Raw genomic sequence first — 18,939 nt, 5'->3', positions numbered from 1 at the left:
TAAGAAAATGTCCACAGGTGTGAGTGAGTGAGTGTGTGAAACTGTCCACAGGTGTGAGTGTGTGAGTGACTGGAAGAGTGTGTGAAAGTGTCCACTGGTGTGAGTGACTGGGTGAGTGTGTGACACTGTTCACAGGTGTTAGTGACTGGGTGAGTGTGTGACACTGTCCACAGGTGTGAGTGACTGAGTGAGTGTGTGAAAATGTTCGCAGGTCTGAGTGACTGAGTGAGTGTGTGAAACTGTCCGCAGGTGTGAGTGTGTGAGTGATTGGGTGAGTGTGTGAGTGATTGGGTGAGTGTGTGACACTGTCCACAGGTGTTAGTGACTGAGTGAGTGTGTGAAAATGTCCACAGGTGTGAGTGTGTGAGTGACTGGGTGAGTGTGTGAAACTGTCCACAAATGTGAATGATGGTGAGGATGTGTGAATGTGTGAAACTCTCCACAGGTGTGAGTGAGTGTGTGAAAATGTCCACAGGTGTGAGTGACTGGGTGAGTGTGTGAAACTGTCCACAGGTGTGAGTGACTGGGTGAGTGTATAAAACTATCCACAGTTGTGAATGAGTGTGTGAGACAGGGTTAATGTGTGTGTACTGGTGAATGACTGAATGAATATATCCCATTATCCATCCATTCATTCATTATCTGTAACCCTTATCCAGTTCAGGGTCGCGGTGGGTCCAGAGCCTACCTGGAATCATTGGGCGCAAGGTAGGAATACACCCTGGAGGGGATGCCAGTCCTTCACAGGGCAACACAGACACACACACATTCACTCACACCTACGGACACTTTCGAGTCGCCAATCCACCTGCAACGTGTGTTTTTGGACTGTGGGAGGAAACCGGAGCACCCGGAGGAAACCCACGCAGACACAGGGAGAACACACCACACTCCTCACAGACAGTCACCCGGAGGAAACCCACGCAGACACAGGGAGAACACACCACACTCCTCACAGACAGTCACCCGGAGGAAACCCACGCAGACACAGGGAGAACACACCACACTCCTCACAGACAGTCACCCGGAGCAGGAATCGAACCCACAACCTCCAGGCCCCTGGAGCTGTGTGACTGCGACACTAACCTGCTGCACCACCGTGCCGCCCTATATCCCATTATGTGTGATTTCATTAGCTCACATCGTGTGGTTGAAATCTTCCCTGTTGAATGTTGTTAGAAGTCTGCAGACTACGGCATGGTTACAGCACCACTTTAAACACTACTAAGGTATTCTGCAGCTGTAAATCGGGTCAGTGCCGACAAGAACTAGTTCAGACAAAAGAGTTGGTCGTGGGCCACTGGACGTCTGAATGAGAGGGCGGGAGATTACGGGAAAAGGGCTTCTGTTTTTTTACTGTCAACGCCACAAATCTGTACCATTTGTAAATGCAGTGTTATGAAGTGCCTGCATTGTGAAGCAGTGAATCATCAGCTGATCAGCTTCAGCTGTGGCCCTGATCTCCACCGGCAAACAGAAGCTCCCTTTCTCAGTGCTGCATCAGTGTCTAATACAGGGACAAGTAATAAACAAGGGATAAAAAAATGCAGAAAGTAAGAAAACACAGGAAAACTGCATTGTGCAGCTCAGGAAAGGCAGGCTATAATGAAGTCGATAGAGTGAGAGACTTTATTTCGTTTCACTGCAACTCCACAGCCCTGCTCTGAGTGGGCTTTATTATTTTCCTGTGACGCAAAGTCATTATGTAACCTCATTTAGGGCTTAAAGCGACCCAAACCCATACAGAAGCAGGACCTGGACTTACTACTGAGTGAGGAACTTGCTTAATAATATTAAAGAATACATTTTAAATAGTTACAAAATTGTAAATATCAAATTGTTAACATGTAACATGTCCAGGTAAATATCGTATAATTCACCTTTACTAATAAATACATGTATTATGGTGGTGCAGCAGGTAGGTGTCGCAGTCACACAACTCCAGGGATGACTGTCTGTGAGGAGTGTGGTGTGTTCTCCCTGTGTCTGCGTGAGTTTCCTCCGGGTGACTGTCTGTGAGGAGTGTGGTGTGTTCTCTCTGTGTCTGCGTGGGTTTCCTCCGGGTGACTGTCTGTGAGGAGTGTGGTGTGTTCTCCCTGTGTCTGCGTGGGTTTCCTCCGGGTGACTGTCTGTGAGGAGTGTGGTGTGTTCTCCCTGTCTCTGCGTGGGTTTCCTCCGGGTGACTGTCTGTGAGGAGTGTGGTGTGTTCTCTCTGTGTCTGCGTGGGTTTCCTCCGGGTGACTGTCTGTGAGGAGTGTGTGAGTGTGTGAATGAATGTCTGTGTTGCCCTGTGATGGACTGGTGCCCCCTCCAGGGTGTATTCCCGCCTTGCACCCAATGATTCCAGGTAGGCTCTATTACTATTTATGTAACAGCATAGTTCAGCTAGGTACTGAATTTAAACTTAGAAACTTGGATTATATAATGTTCTGGTGTTAAGTTTTGTGCCACAATTTGGGATAGAGTTTTTTAGGATAGTGTGTCACATTTATGAAAGTATGTGTAAAGTGAATAAATCTTTTTTATATATACATTATAACTATTATTAAGTAAAATGGCTTCATTAATATGACTCTGACTAGGTTCTGCACCATTGTATTATCATTAAATCTGTAACTGTTACCTCTCTCCAGTCTGAACCAGGCTCTAAGAGCAATGTTGGTTCATGAAACAAACCTGTAATACGTTCCACTCGACAAGGTTTGGACGGTAAACAGTGTTTTGCTGTTAGACTGATGATGACGGAGGTTGTCCAGCTGTAAACTTCACTTCTGTGGACTGTGTGAACATTGCCCTGTTGGGTTAAAGCCTGTGGTGAAGGCAGGCCGTGGTTAATGAGGTGTTTTGGTTCGTGTCTTTGCTCGTCACATCTAGATGTTGTTTTGTTGGGTGTCTCCTGCCTGAAGGAACTCAGGAGCACAGATGTGGATTGTCCTGTGTCTCAGAGAGTGAGTCAGCAGTGATTATAAACTGTTTGTGAGCAGCGTGAATCTCTCAGACATGTCTCAGCTGCCCTTCATCCTTTTGCTTTCCCTCTTGATCTCAGAGCGATGATAAAATAACAGGTACTCTCTTTAAATACTGTTTGTCCACAGACCTGACATCAGTTGGTGTGAGATGCAGTAATCACGTCTGTGCACCACACTGTAGCTGACCCTTTATAAAAGCACATAACAAACAAAGCAGAAACAAGGGAATGAGTGTTTTACATTGAATCCACACCCTTTCGGCAGAACTTCCGTTTAGGATCATGACCTTAATCCTACACACCTCTCTACATCCTCAGTTTCTGGATCATAATTGACTAACAATTAGGGCATTCACATTTCACTTTTGAGTAAATACAGTGTGTTAGCATCAGTTTACCAAACTGCTGCCCCTTCTCCTCTGGTGTGTGGGGCTGTGCAGTGATGTGGGGTAAGACTTGGTAGTTCACATGTCTCAGTGGAAGCATGTGCCTGTCCACACCTCCCAGATTTTTAGTTTGACTAAAAGCTAACAGCAGAACTGTAGACAACCTATGACTGGGGAAAATTCTGCAAAACCTGGGACACATGAAGAACACACCACACTCCTCACAGACAGTCACCCGGAGGAAACCCACGCAGACACAGGGAGAACACACCACACTCCTCACAGACAGTCACCCGGAGGAAACCCACGCAGACACAGGGAGAACACACCACACTCCTCACAGACAGTCACCCGGAGGAAACCCACGCAGACACAGAGAGAACACACCACACTCCTCACAGACAGTCACCCGGAGGAAACCCACGCAGACACAGAGAGAACACACCACACTCCTCACAGACAGTCACCCGGAGGAAACCCACGCAGACATAGGGAGAACACACCACACTCCTCACAGAGACACTATAACTGCTGCAGCACTGTACCGCGCCCAAAGTTTAACAGGTCTCCCTCTTTTTTTTTTTTTTTTTCCAGAAAGGAAAGAAAATCTCTTTTTATTATGGATATGGACTCTCAGTTGCAGAGTAAAGACCACACATTGCCCCTATATTACATGTTTAGATACTCAATAAGCTAAAAATCCAGAATCATTTATGTGAATCACCACCTGCACATTTACACCTATATTTACCCCAGTTTGTTTTTTGCTGGGGTGTATTATCCATGCACCACATTTGGATAGGGCTCAGATGCTGTAAATAGTGAGTCCATTTGAATAACTGATACCATCTGCAATAACAAGTGAAACACTGACTTTGGCTGATTCTGACACAATGTTTAGAAATGCCTCATAACCAAGGAGGACAAAGCTAGTGGTCAGAGGCCACTGAATTTACACCTTGCTCTGGAAGTCTTCAGTTACATTGTAGTGGCTGTAGGCCTTCATCCCATTTTTTAATAAGAATCTAGCATTCAGAATTAATGCTATTGTGTGATATTAAGTTGGGCTGTGTGAATTATTTCAGATGTGGTTGAAGTTTCAGGGTTCTGGGAAAACTAAGCTAAATCATTAGCAGGGGTGCAGCTCCAGTCTCAAAGCATAAGCAGTCGAGCTTTTAATTAGCAGTTTCCGCTATCAGTATTTTTCTGACTAGCGATTTTAAATGAGTTAATGCTTGGAGGCTCAGTTGTTGAGTTTGTTGTATCCTCTTGTCCACTAGGTGGCAGGGAAGCCTTTTTTACAGAGAGTCGGACACTGCTGCGTGCTCTAGCTCTTTTTAGACACTCATTATATCCCAAAGTGCTAACCTGGTGGCAGTTAGCCTCATGCTAATTTGGGAACTACAGGCCTTGTACAGCAAACAAGCCTGGACTCCTTAGCTGCATACGTTGTAAGGGCAGTGTTGTGTAAAGTCTTATGGACACAACACTGTTTAAACTGTTTTTAGTGTGTGTTAGACATTAGCAATCACTTGTAACCTGTGACGTAGTGGAATGCAGTGATGTTTAGTAGGTTTCCCAGTTTTTGATACAGATATTTTACATCTTGACTTTGATACAAATTCCCGAACAATCATTTTCTGAGGTCCTTTTTTAAATTCGAAAATAAATGTGGATGTGGCTTAAAGGAGAAATCAGTGATGACTTTAATCAGTGCTGACATTAATAGCACGCATGCAGAAAGTACTTTAGACCGTCAACAGTCGAGCATGCTCAGTGCTTATTGATAAGATTGACTACTTTGGTGGTGAGATTTAGCACGTGGTTCATCCTCTAAACCCTCTACCATCTGAATCAATTTGAGAGTAAATCGTTCGTTTGATTGCTCTTTGATAGCTCATTAACCTTCACACTTTTTTATTCCCCGTCTGTGAACTGTGTGGTTTTGGCAGCCAGATCGAAGCTGATGGTCTTGAAGTCATTACACTTTTACTCAAACCTGTGGTCTGCTCTCAGGATCTCGTCTGCCACAGGCATGGCGGCCCGCAAGAGAAATTAGCACTTGTTTGTAGACATCTCACAAACAGTTTTGCACTTGCCTCCCATCCCTTAGACATGACACATCTAAATTCTGACTGGTTTATTGTGATTTAATGTTACAGAAATAGTTGGAATTCATTTTTTAAATTTCCAAACTCTACTGACATATAAATTACCTTCATTCTGACAGGTTGCACTGCACTGGCCCTTATTCAGAAAGCTGAAACGTACACCACAAACTGTTTTTTATCAGACTTCAATCCTTGGGGACGTAAAAAAAAATTCTTGGAATCCTGCAGTGATCTTTCCCCTTCCTGACAGCTGCGAAGAAACGAATCGTTTTCCTACATGCTCCACTCCAGTAAACTCTGATATGGACTGTTAAGATCTAATCTGAAATGCTGTAGAAAGGCCTTTGTGACATCACAACCACGACACAAACTCTTTGCCTTTTTTTTACATCTTAAAGTGAATATATGTTGTCTACACAATAAATAATCAAGTACATCAGTGTCTATCTACATCTGAATATAATATGAATATGAAGAGGTATCAGGCACAAGCTACAACCTGTTTGTCTTTTCTTCTTTAAATTGTTATTGATCGTTGCAGAGGTTCCTTCGTGCTCAGGCAGTTAGATCAAGAACACATGCAACGCCAACGCCTGCACGAACACGAACATTGAGATATAAATAGTGACCCCTTAACAGAGGCCAACTGCTAGTCTGCCAATTGTAGTAAATCTTAGCCAGTTTAACAGGCTCTTCTCATTAATCCCTGCCCACTTCCCCTTTAATAACTGCCTCTCCTGTTCTCGGAGGAGGCTTTTACATCTAATACCAACAAACCTCAAAGTATGAAATGGAGCCTGCAGCCTTTGAAAGAATATAATTATTTACCTATTGAAGGAAGCCTGTTTTTAGTTGGTCCAGGCCTGGATTAGACATGGGTTAAACCCAGAGCCGTTTGTGAACGTTTGTGGGCTGTAAATTAAACCCTACTTAAAGTTCTGCCTAACCATCTGGTGAAAACGTAAACTAAGACATTCAAAATGGTTTGATATGAAATGTTCCCTGCCCCAGACGCTCTGCCACCCTGACCTGGATGAAGCATTGTCAGAAGATGAAAGAATGAATGTATGAATGAATGTACAGACTATTCTATAGAAACTTTCCAAGACAGAGTGTGTCTCAGTGGTGATGATCCGAACCAGACATTTGAAAAGTTGAATGCCATCCATCCAAGACCATTCATTCATTCATTCATTGTCTGTAACCCTTATCCAGTTCAGGGTCACGGTGGGTCCAGAGCCTACCTGGAATCATTGGGCGCAAGGTGGGAATACACCCTGGAGGGGGCGCCAGTACTTCACAGGGCCATCCAAGACCATCCATTCATTTATTCATTTGTTCAATCGTTCATTCATTCGTCTTCTGCCACTGCTTCATCAAAATAAAGTTGAAGGTGAATCCCCCAGAATCACTGGGCACAAGGCAGGAAAACACCCTGGATGGGACGCCAGCAGAGTCGGACCACCCTAATACACTCACTACGCACCCTACGTAGGGCCCTGCAAATTAACAAAGGCCCCCCTCGTGTCAAGTTAGAGAGAGTTAGTGTAGTGGACCCCGGTCGCTCACACACTCACCCCTGTGGACAGTGTCACACACTCATCCAATCACTCACACACTCTCACCTGTGGACAGTTTCACACACTCACCCAGTCACTCACACACTCACACCTGTGGACAGTGTCACACACTCATCCAATCACTCACACACTCTCACCTGTGGACAGTTTCACACACTCACCCAGTCACTCACACACTCACACCTGTGGACAGTGTCACACACTCACCCAGTCACTCACACTCACACCTGTGGACAATGTCACACACTCACCCAGTCACTCTCACTCTCACCTGTGGACAGTGTCACACACTCACCCAGTCACTCACACACTCTCACCTGTGGACAGATTCACACACTCACCCAGTCACTCACACACTCACACCTGTGGACAGATTCACACACTCACCCAGTCACTCACACACTGACACCTGTGGACAGTTTTACACACTCACCCAGTCACTCACACACTCACACCTGTGGACAATGTCACACACTCACCCAGTCACTCACACACTCTCACCTGTGGACAGATTCACACACTCACCCAGTCACTCACACACTCACACCTGTGGACAGATTCACACACTCACCCAGTCACTCACACACTGACACCTGTGGACAGTTTTACACACTCACCCAGTCACTCACACACTCACACCTGTGGACAATGTCACACACTCACCCAGTCACTCACACACTCTCACCTGTGGACAGTGTCACACACTCACCCAGTCACTCACACACTCTCACCTGTGGACAGATTCACACACTCACCCAGTCACTCACACACTCTCACCTGTGGACAGATTCACACACTCACCCAGTCACTCACACACTCACACCTGTGGACAGTTTCACACACTCACCCAGTCACTCACACCTGTGGACAGATTCACACACTCACCCAGTCACTCACACACTGACACCTGTGGACAGTTTCACACACTCACCCAGTCACTCACACACTCACACCTGTGGACAATGTCACACACTCACCCAGTCACTCACACACTCTCACCTGTGGACAGTGTCACACACTCACCCAGTCACTCACACACTCACACCTGTGGACAGTGTCACACACTCACCCAGTCACTCACACACTCTCACCTGTGGACAGTTTCACACACTCACCCAGTCACTCACACACTCACACCTGTGGACAGTTTCACACACTCACCCAGTCACTCACACACTCACACCTGTGGACAGTGTCACACACTCACCCAGTCACTCACACACTCACACCTGTGGACAGTGTCACACACTCACCCAGTCACTCACACACTCACACCTGTGGACAGTGTCACACACTCACCCAGTCACTCACACACTCTCACCTGTGGACAGATTCACACACTCACCCAGTCACTCACACACTCTCACCGGTGGACAGTGTCACTCACACACTCTCACCTGTGGACAGATTTACACACTCACCCAGTCACTCACACACTCTCACCGGTGGACAGATTCACACACTCACCCAGTCACTCACACACACACACCTGTGGACAGTGTCACACACTCACCCAGTCACTCACACACACTCAACTGTGGACAGATTCACACACTCACCCAGTCACTCACACACTCACACCTGTGGACAGTGTCACACACTCACCCAGTCACTCACACACTCACACCTGTGGACAGTGTCACACACTCACCCAGTCACTCACACACACTCAACTGTGGACAGATTCACACACTCACCCAGTCACTCACACACTCACACCTGTAGACAGTGTCACACACTCACCCAGTCACTCACACACTCACACCTGTAGACAGTGTCACACACTCATCCAGTCACTCACACACTCACACCTGTATACAGTGTCACACACTCATCCAGTCACTCACACACTCACACCTGTGGACAGTTTCACACACTCACCCAGTCACTCACACACTCTCACACCTGTGGACAGTGTCACACACTCACCCAGTCACTCACACCGGTGGACAGTTTCACACACTCACCCAGTCACTCACACCTGTGGACAGTTTCACACACTCACCCAGTCACTCACACACTCACACCTGTGGACAGTTTCACACACTCACCCAGTCACTCACACACTCACACCTGTGGACAGTTTCACACACTCACCCAGTCACTCACACACTCACACCTGTGGACAGTGTCACACACTCACCCAGTCACTCACACACTCACACCTGTGGACAGTGTCACACACTCACCCAGTCACTCACACACTCTCACCTGTGGACAGATTCACACACTCACCCAGTCACTCACACACTCTCACCGGTGGACAGTGTCACTCACACACTCTCACCTGTGGACAGATTTACACACTCACCCAGTCACTCACACACTCTCACCGGTGGACAGATTCACACACTCACCCAGTCACTCACACACACACACCTGTGGACAGTGTCACACACTCACCCAGTCACTCACACACACTCAACTGTGGACAGATTCACACACTCACCCAGTCACTCACACCTGTGGACAGTTTCACACACTCACCCAGTCACTCACACACTCACACCTGTGGACAGTTTCTTATAAGACACATAGGTCCACTACTCATTATCTTTAGTAGATAAAATGGATACCTGATGAGCCTTTGCTGTGTTTGTTTTAACCTTTGCCCTTTCTCATAAACGCAGGTCCTGTGATGTGATTGGAGACTGAGATGATGAGGGGGCGGGACAACAAATAAAGGCTCTAAATTCTCTGTGTTTGAGGTAAGAACAACTCACTTTTTCCCTCATCCTCTGACTGAGGTAGGACACAAAAACAGACTGGGTCTTGTTCACAGTGCGTGGGTCGGTTGGCTCCAGATACACACATCAATGTACAGTACACACACTGAACCAGTCATATATGTGTATGTTCCCTTTAAAGGAGCCAAATAGACTAAATATACTCAGGGCCCCCTGGAGGCTAGGGGTTATAAGTGATTCCTTATTTTTTTTAAAGCAGCCTTGATTAACATCCTCATGTGATTTGTGCAGTTAGGCTAAATTTAGTCTTTCTCCAGATTGAAACCAAAATGAGCCTAACTTCAGAGTGTTTCAATGAATGGGATTCTTGGGGCTTCAGTCTGGATTCAACTGGGGAACATTGTGCCCTTAGAACAGGGTCCAGATGTCTTGAAGAACATCTTGCAGAGTTTATCATTCTGTCACAGACTCAGAAGATCTGTTCCAAACGCAGCTATTTGTGCAGATCTATAAAAGGCTCAATCCGGCTGTGGAAGCCTGTCATGTCGGACATGCCTTCCTGTTTTTGTTGACTTTTGTAGCTCCATATTTTTGGAAATACACCCTAAAGACCTATGAGGAGGAGGAGGAGGAGGAGGAGGAGGAGACGGCTTCCAAGGTTAAGACCAAGTGAACTTAGTGGAGACAAAGGAAGCAAAAACAAGCACTTCCCTTCTCTCCATGTAAATGTGATCTTCCTCAGTGGAATCTGCCCTGGTCACGGCCTGGAGAGCTTCCACATGGACCACAGAACATCATCTGCTCTCCTGATGTAACCCCACTCGCAGATATAACGCTGACATTAAACTGCCCGTATCACAGATACTACTGCTGCTAGATGGAGCGAGACACAAGTCATCACAAGGTCGACTCTGAAAGTTCAAAATGGTGGAGGAGGAGGCAGGGAACACCTTTATTACATCCACATGCAGTCGGCTGAATTGGGCGTATGAGTTCACATCCATTGCTGCGTCACTCACTCAGATTCATACTCACACACTTGTGCCAATTTCCAATATGCTCCACAAGGGGGTGCTATTCAGGGCGTCACATCAAAGACACTTTGTGTACTTGTCAGTAAGCTGTGTAGGAGAGTATGGCGTCTGAAAGGGAGGTCAATGGAAAGTGTTTTACTTTCGCTTCTGAGCCATCAGTCCATTTGAAAGGGTTAATTTCCTCCATTTTATTTATTTATGAATGCTTTATTTTAACGGCTCGTGCTGTGTCTATCGCTGCCTATCAATCACCAAACCTACTGCTGTGTGTCGGCTCCTCGTCTCTGAATCCCAACTTGTGGAACTTTGCAAAGGCGCCAGATGGCAAACACCATGGAGCAAAGTGGTCCTGATTTCCATAAATTTGCCTCTGTCCAGTCCACGGAAGATAAAGGTGCCGGTCCTTCTCTGGCCAGACATTTGTTAGCAATTAGACCAGGGCATGGCTGGGCTGGCAGGCGCTCTCTCTCTCTCTCTCTCTCTCTTTCTCTCTCTCTCTGTCCCCTCCCTTTTTCTCCATGTGTTCCATCCACAGAGAAACACACTCCCTGTCTCTGCTGGTGTTTCTCCACTCTGCACATGCTCTGGACGGAGAAACAGAACGTGTTAGAGGTGATAACATGTAGGACAGCTATTGTCCGTCTGCAGCTTTTCCCACGGAAAAACCAACCAGGCGCAGAACAACATTTTCACAGTGTTCTTCATACGAACAAACCTCCAACGTAAACAAGCTGCTGGGAGCAGAATGCTGAAGCTCAAAGCCGGATTGTAGCCGAAGACAGACGACAAAGGACCTGTGAAGAGCGCTGGTGTCCGCAGCCTGTTCTTTCCCAGCCCTGCTGACACATCTTCACACTCTCAGAATGAAAGGTGAGTTCACTCTATCGTTCCTCTTTTTCACTACACGCCACCTGGAAGGAAAGTGTGTACTCTGGACACTTAAAGAAACAGCCACTCGAACACAGAGGGAAGTCCCAGAGTGAGGAAAAGCACCTCTAAGCTGTCAATCACTTCTTGGGACCCTCAGTTCCAGCAAGTGTTTTCACAACTAAGGTGTTGCCTGTGTTGACATTGTTGGTCCAGAATTATTTGACGCACCCTTCCGATGGTTCACGCGCACCCTTTGTGGACCCCAACTCCCCCAGCACCTACTCAAAAGCATGAAGCAGAATGGGATGCTGTGGAGCAGCTGACGTCTCCAGCCTACGTTTGACACTGGGCTTTGTGAACCTAAGCTTTTCTATGGAGACTATAGCAGCTACTAGTGTAACTCACTCCTTATGAGAGGTGAAAGGTTTAGACATTGGCTTTCAGGAAATACACGGTAATGTTTATTCCATATGGGATTTCAAAGCATTTATTACAGAATGAGCAACGATGCAGTGATCACACCCAGTGACCTGAAGGATTCTTTTGAAGGCAGGGGCAGCATATGGATGAGGTGTTTAGGTATTTATGGGGAATGAGTGCAGGCAGGGGGCTGATCCGGGTCAGTGGAAAGGTCCAGTCTCTAACACATTCCTCATGGGCAGCAGGTGCAGTACTGCAGCTCTAGATGTCTGTGCCAAACGTACATGTGTGAACCTCAGAATTCAGCTTTCGGAGCATTGTGAACGGGCTCTGAGGACTTTTGGCACGAACCGAGGGAGATACGCGTGTAAGCAGCTGTTTGTGAGGACCTAATGTTCCTAAGATCACGAAAACATGAACATGTCGAGGTCCGTGGAGGTTTGACTGCGGCCGAACCCTAAGAGCTATGAGGGATAAACATATTTTAAGTTCTTGAGGTTGAGGTTAGGGTTCGCTTGAATGGAAAGTCCTCACTAGAATCGGAATACAAACATTTGTGTTTAGTGTGTATAGGCGTTGTTCTTGGTCTGGACCAGCATTGGCCAGATTCAAACCTGTGTATGTGGTGTTTTGGATGTCCCCCTCCCCACCGACACACACACAGACACACAGACACACACACACACACACACACACACAGACACTCACACCGACACACACACAGACACACACACACACACACAGGCACACACACACAGACACACAGACACACACACACACAGACACTCACACCGACACACACACAGACACACACACACACACACAGGCACACACACACAGACACACAGACACACACACACACACACAGACACTCACACCGACACACACACAGACACACACACACACACACAGGCACACACACACAGACACACACACACACACACACACACACAGACACTCACACCGACACACACACAGACACACACACACACACACAGGCACACACACACAGACACACAGACACACACACACACAGACACTCACACCGACACACACACAGACACACACACACACACACAGACACACAGACACACACAGACACTCACACAGACACTCACACATACACACACACATACACACAGACACACACAGACTCAGACACACACACACAGACTCAGACACACACACACAGATACACACACAGTCACACACACAGTCACACACACAGTCACACAGACACAGATACACACACACACACATACACACACACACACAGACACTCACACATACACACACACACACACACACAGACACTCACACATACACACACACACACAGACACACACGCACACACACGCACACACACACACACAGACACTCACACAGACACTCACACATACATACACACAGACTCAGATACACACACAAACACACAGACTCAGATACACACACAAACACACACAGTCACACACACACAAACACACACAGTCACACACACAAACACAGTCACACACACACACAGACACAGATACACAGACACACACACACACAGACACTCACACATACACACACAGACACTCACACATACACACAGACACACACACACAAACACACACAGACTCAGACACACACACACAAACACACAGTCACACACACACACAGACACACAGACACAGATACACACACACAAACACACACAGTCACACACACACACAGACACACACAGACACAGACACACACACAGACACACACACATACACACACACAGACACACACACACACACAGACACACAGACACACACACACACATACACACAAACACACACAATGTCTAAAAAGCCCTGTTCAGAACGGCTGCTTTCAGCTCCTGTTCCTTTAAATGATAGTGAGTCACTCGCTGTTCACCCCGACCCCGAGTGCACAGCAGTGAGGAGCTAGAATCAGAAGCTCTGGCTTTTAGACATTTTTGCTCTGTTCTCTTTCGGTTTTCATGTGTCTGTTTTGCTTCTTTAACCTCATCTTTGTGCTTCCACATTAATTCGGGTCCAGCACTGTGATTGGACACACTCAGACGAGGGGGCGTGACAATTCTGCACTCTACATAAGATGCAGCACAAAATCAGAACGACTCATTTTATCCCATGTTTACTGATATACACAACCCACAGAGTTTCACATTCACATTTCACAGTGTGTGGGTTGGTGGGCTCCAGATTGTCAAATTAATGTTTACATGGCACTGAATATGTGATTGAGAGAGAGACGTATCTACAGGAATGATTTCAACTGTAGTTAGTCAGCTTTATTAGCCTCAGAGCTCCAGTGTACATTGTAAAGTTGTGTGAATTCAGTTTCTCATCAAACACTGGCTTTACCATGCAGTGCGTGTGCATGAAACCTGTGTTTTTTCTGAAGCACAAGGCATGGTAATACTCTGAGCTTCAGTGTTTTATTGCAACCCCAGACCACAACACACAAATGCCTTCATTCTGTTCCCTCTGTGAGGCCATCTCAACGAATCCGCATCAATACACCCCTCACATTTCATGGCTTAGATCAGGACCGCGCTGTCCTTTTAAAACACATCTGGAAGAGATGATCGCTGACCAACAGAAAGGGAAGCACTTGTCATTGTTAGTTTCAGTGAGGCCTCAGTAGGTGCTTCTGGAATTTGTGAGAACATAGAGATTACCACAACTGACCAAACATGTCTTCAAAATTACAGCAAAAAGAAGTGTAATTTAAAGAACCCTTTTGAAATGTGTCCTTGCTTTTATGCAATACAGCAATGTGATTTATACATCATAAATAAACAGCTCAAAACAGCCCTCAGTCCGCAGTAACCACAGAGTCTGCCGTTTGAATTAATCGTGGTTGTGATGTCATAGCCATGAACCTATTAACAGTCCACCGTCCCTGCAGCCTACAGCACTTTAGCTCGGGCCGTTCATGCAGAAGTGGAGCAGGCTGTTGTCCCTAATTTTACTTTACAGTGAGACGTGGGAAAAGAACACAACATCGTACTGTTCCTGGCTGTGACCAGATCATTGCAGCTTTTGAAAAGCTGCGAGTAGATCAGACACAGCAGGGCTGCTGGAGTTTTTAAACCCCTCAGTGTCACTGCTGGACTGAGTATAGTTCAAAATCTTACCTAGTGTTCCTTTAAATGAACAGGAGCAACTATACCAGATCTTACCTAGCATTCCTTTAAAGGAACGAGAGAAAAGATACCAAACCTTACCTAGCGTTCCTTTAAAGGAACGAGAGCAAAGATACCAAACCTTACCTAGCGTTCCTTTAAAGGAACGAGAGCAAAGATACCAAACCTTACCTAGCGTTCCTTTAAAGGAACGAGAGCAAAGATACCAAATCTTACCTAGTGTTCCTTTAAAGGAACAGGAGCAACAATACCAAATCTTACCTTGTGTTCCTTTAAAGAAATGGGAGCAACAATACCAGATCTTACCTAGTGTTCCTTTAAATGAACAGGAGCAACAATACCAGATCTTACCTAGTGTTCCTTTAAAGGAACGAGAGCAATGATGCCAAATCTTACCTAGTGTTCCTTTAAAGGAAGGAGAGCAACGATACCAGATCTTACCTAGTGTTCCTTTAAAGGAACAAGAGCAATGATACCAGATCTTACCTAGTGTTCCTTTAAAGGGACGGGAGCAATGATACCAGATCTTACCTAGTGTTCCTTTAAAGGAACAAGAGCAACGATGCCAAATCTTACCTAGTATTCCTTTAAAGGGATGGGAGCAATGATACCAGATCTTACCTAGTGTTCCTTTAAAGGAACGAGAGCAACGATGCCAAATCTTACCTAGTGTTCTTTTAAAGGAACGGGAGCAACGATACCAGATCTTACCTAGTGTTCCTTTAAAGGAACAAGAGCAAAGATACCAAATCTTACCTAGTGTTCCTTTAAAGGAACAGAAGAAATGATACCAGATCTTACCTAGTGTTCCTTTAAAGGAACGGGAGCAATAATACCAAATCTTACCTAGTGTTCCTTTAAAGGAACAGGAGCAAAGATACCAAATCTTACCTAGTGTTCCTTTAAAGGAACGGGAGCAACGATACCAAATCTTACCTAGTGTTCCTTTAAAGGAACGAGAGCAACGATATCAAATCTTACCTAATGTTCCTTTAAAGGAACGGGAGCAATAATACCAAATCTTACCTAGTGTTCCTTTAAAGGAACAGTAGAAACGATACCAAATCTTACCTAGTGTTCCTTTAAAGGAACGAGAGCAACGATACCAAATCTTACCTAGTGTTCCTTTAAAGGAACGGGAGCAACGATACCAAATCTTACCTAGTGTTCCTTTAAAGGAACAGTAGAAACGATACCAAATCTTACCTAGTGTTCCTTTAAAGGAACGAGAGCAACGATACCAAATCTTACCTAGTGTTCCTTTAAAGGAACGGGAGCAACGATACCAAATCTTACCTAGTGTAAGCAGGATGTTGTCCCCAGTTTTACTTTACAGTGAGACATGGGAAAAGAACACAGCATCATACAGTTCCTGGCTGTCAGGAAGTGACCGGATCATTGCAGCTTTTGAAAAGGGTTCACACATCTGATAGGAGGGAATGAAGTATGTTTTCTGATCTGAAGAGTTTAGTCTGATTAGAACAGTTGAAATCATTACAGTCCTGACTGCACAGCCATAACCTGTCCTCCTCTGTCTACACTCCCTGTCCATTCTCTCAGCTCCCCTGACCACACAGGGGCTCTTTGTAGTTCTACAATTACAGACTCTAGTCCATACTATGTTTGTCCTGGTGTAACCCTGTTCTTCGAGACTCAGGACCCCCTACAGAGTAGGTAGGATTTGACTGCAGTGACACTGACGTGGTGTGTTAGTGTGTGTTGTGCTGGTGTAGAGTGGATCAGACACAGCAGTGCTGCTGGAGCTTTTAAACCCCTCAGTGTCACTGTTGGTCTGAGTATAGTTCACCAACAAAACTAATCAAGCCAGCAGCAGCCCTGATCATCAGCAGTGACATCCTGATCAATAAAAAGTATGAACAGGGTTAGGTATGATTAAGTCTTGTGTCGTGGTCTTATTCTTTCAGGAGGCAGACTGAATATCTCACAGAGAGGAATATTTCTGATCCTTGTTCTTTGACCAAACCTCTAAAAATCTCCTGCTAGATCCAGAGCATGAAAGCTTAGTCCATAAACTTCTGACACATGGCAGAGTTGGTGGATCCCAGGTCCTGACTGGTCTTACGTCCCTGCGCTGTGCTACTCAGAGTTCAGAATAACAGCTCGGGATTGCCTTTCTGACTCAGGGGCTGAACTCTTTTCAAATATTAGCTTTCTATCAAAACATTATTCATATACACTTTTACTTACTGGAAAGAAGAGTGAGTTGGTCACCAAGGTCAGGTTCACAAACTTCTCAGCAGCCCTGGAACAGCTCTGGATTAAACTCTGAGAACAAAGAAAAATGTTAAAGGGACACTAGGTAGAATTTTTACCTTAAAGTTTCAGCTTCAAAATCATTGTGATATTTCATTGAGCTGTAACAGGAAGAACAGAGCCTCAGTTGCTGCTGCTCTTGGCTCAGCACTGCAGAAACTGCACTATGTAACTTATGGAGGAGGGTAGGAAACTACCCCACATCCCTCCTACTCCCTCTCCCTCCCTCTTGATTTCAGGACAGTGCTGTGAAAGTCAATTACACTCTCAAACTGCAGGGAGAGCCTAGGAACAATGATACCAAATCTTACCTAGTGTTCCTTTAAAGGAATGGGAGCAACGATACCAAATCTTACCTAGTGTTCCTTTAAAGCAACAGGAGCAACGAAACCAAATCTTACCTAGTGTTCCTTTAAAGGAACGGGAGCAACGATACCAAATCTTACCTAGTGGTCCTTTAAAGGAACAGGAGCAACGATACCAAATCTTACCTAGTGTTCCTTTAAAGGAACGTGAGCAACGATATCAAATCTTACCTAGTGTTCCTTTAAAGGAACCGGAGCAACGATACCAAATCTTTCCTAGTGTTTCTTTAAAGGATCTCTTGCTAAATTATGTATTTTTGCTGCTGGGCTCTCACTGCAGTTTCAGAGTTAAGGCAGGGTAGGTGGTTCCCTACTCTCCTCCAAAAGGTATATATTGCATACTGAGCCTGTAGTATCAAGGGCATATTTGCTGTTCACTATAACCTAGTGTGCCTTTAATGCATCTTATTGCACTGTCAGATTACAACTTGTTAGGGGCATAACCACTAATGTAATCTAGAAATCATGTAGTGGAGAGTGTGAAAATGAAGTGTTTTATTGATTAATTGATTGATGGATTCATTGATTTTACCACACATTCAACCCAGTTTTGAGCCCTTGCTAATTCTGATTTGTTAACAACAGAAGGCCACACTGACTAACAGAGTGATGGGGAGAGTGAGGGCCTCATAGACATCCTAGACACGCTGCTCCCCAAGAAGTGCTGCTAGCTCAGAAACTGATAGAAAGCCACAGAGATCTCAGAGGAAACTTGGCACGCTCAGGTCGGTTAAGAATGTAGACGCTGACAAATCTATGTGTCTTTCGTCATCAGCGTGTCCTGGTGTCTCGATAAAGACGATCGGCCAACTGGCAATCTGTCCAGAGTTCTCTGCGTTCCCTCTAATTAGAAAATATAGAGCCAGATGCTATTTACATGTCTGTCTAATATAAAAATAATGTCTCATATGGGTGTAGCTACAGTCAGGTCTGAGCGGGGCTGACTGGTGTCTGGGCAGCCCTTGTTTTTGCGGAAAATTGGCAGTGTGCTGTAAAACATCTGCTCAAGGAGACAAATGACCTTTGCTGCTTTCCTGCACCTCCACCTGAGAATTCAAATTGCTACAGTTATGGAGAGTGATCT

This window comes from Hoplias malabaricus, unplaced genomic scaffold (genome assembly GCF_029633855.1).
Source record: "Hoplias malabaricus isolate fHopMal1 unplaced genomic scaffold, fHopMal1.hap1 scaffold_189, whole genome shotgun sequence".
NCBI classification, from domain to species: Eukaryota; Metazoa; Chordata; class Actinopteri; order Characiformes; family Erythrinidae; genus Hoplias; species Hoplias malabaricus.
Note: the sequence above shows the minus strand (reverse complement) of the source record.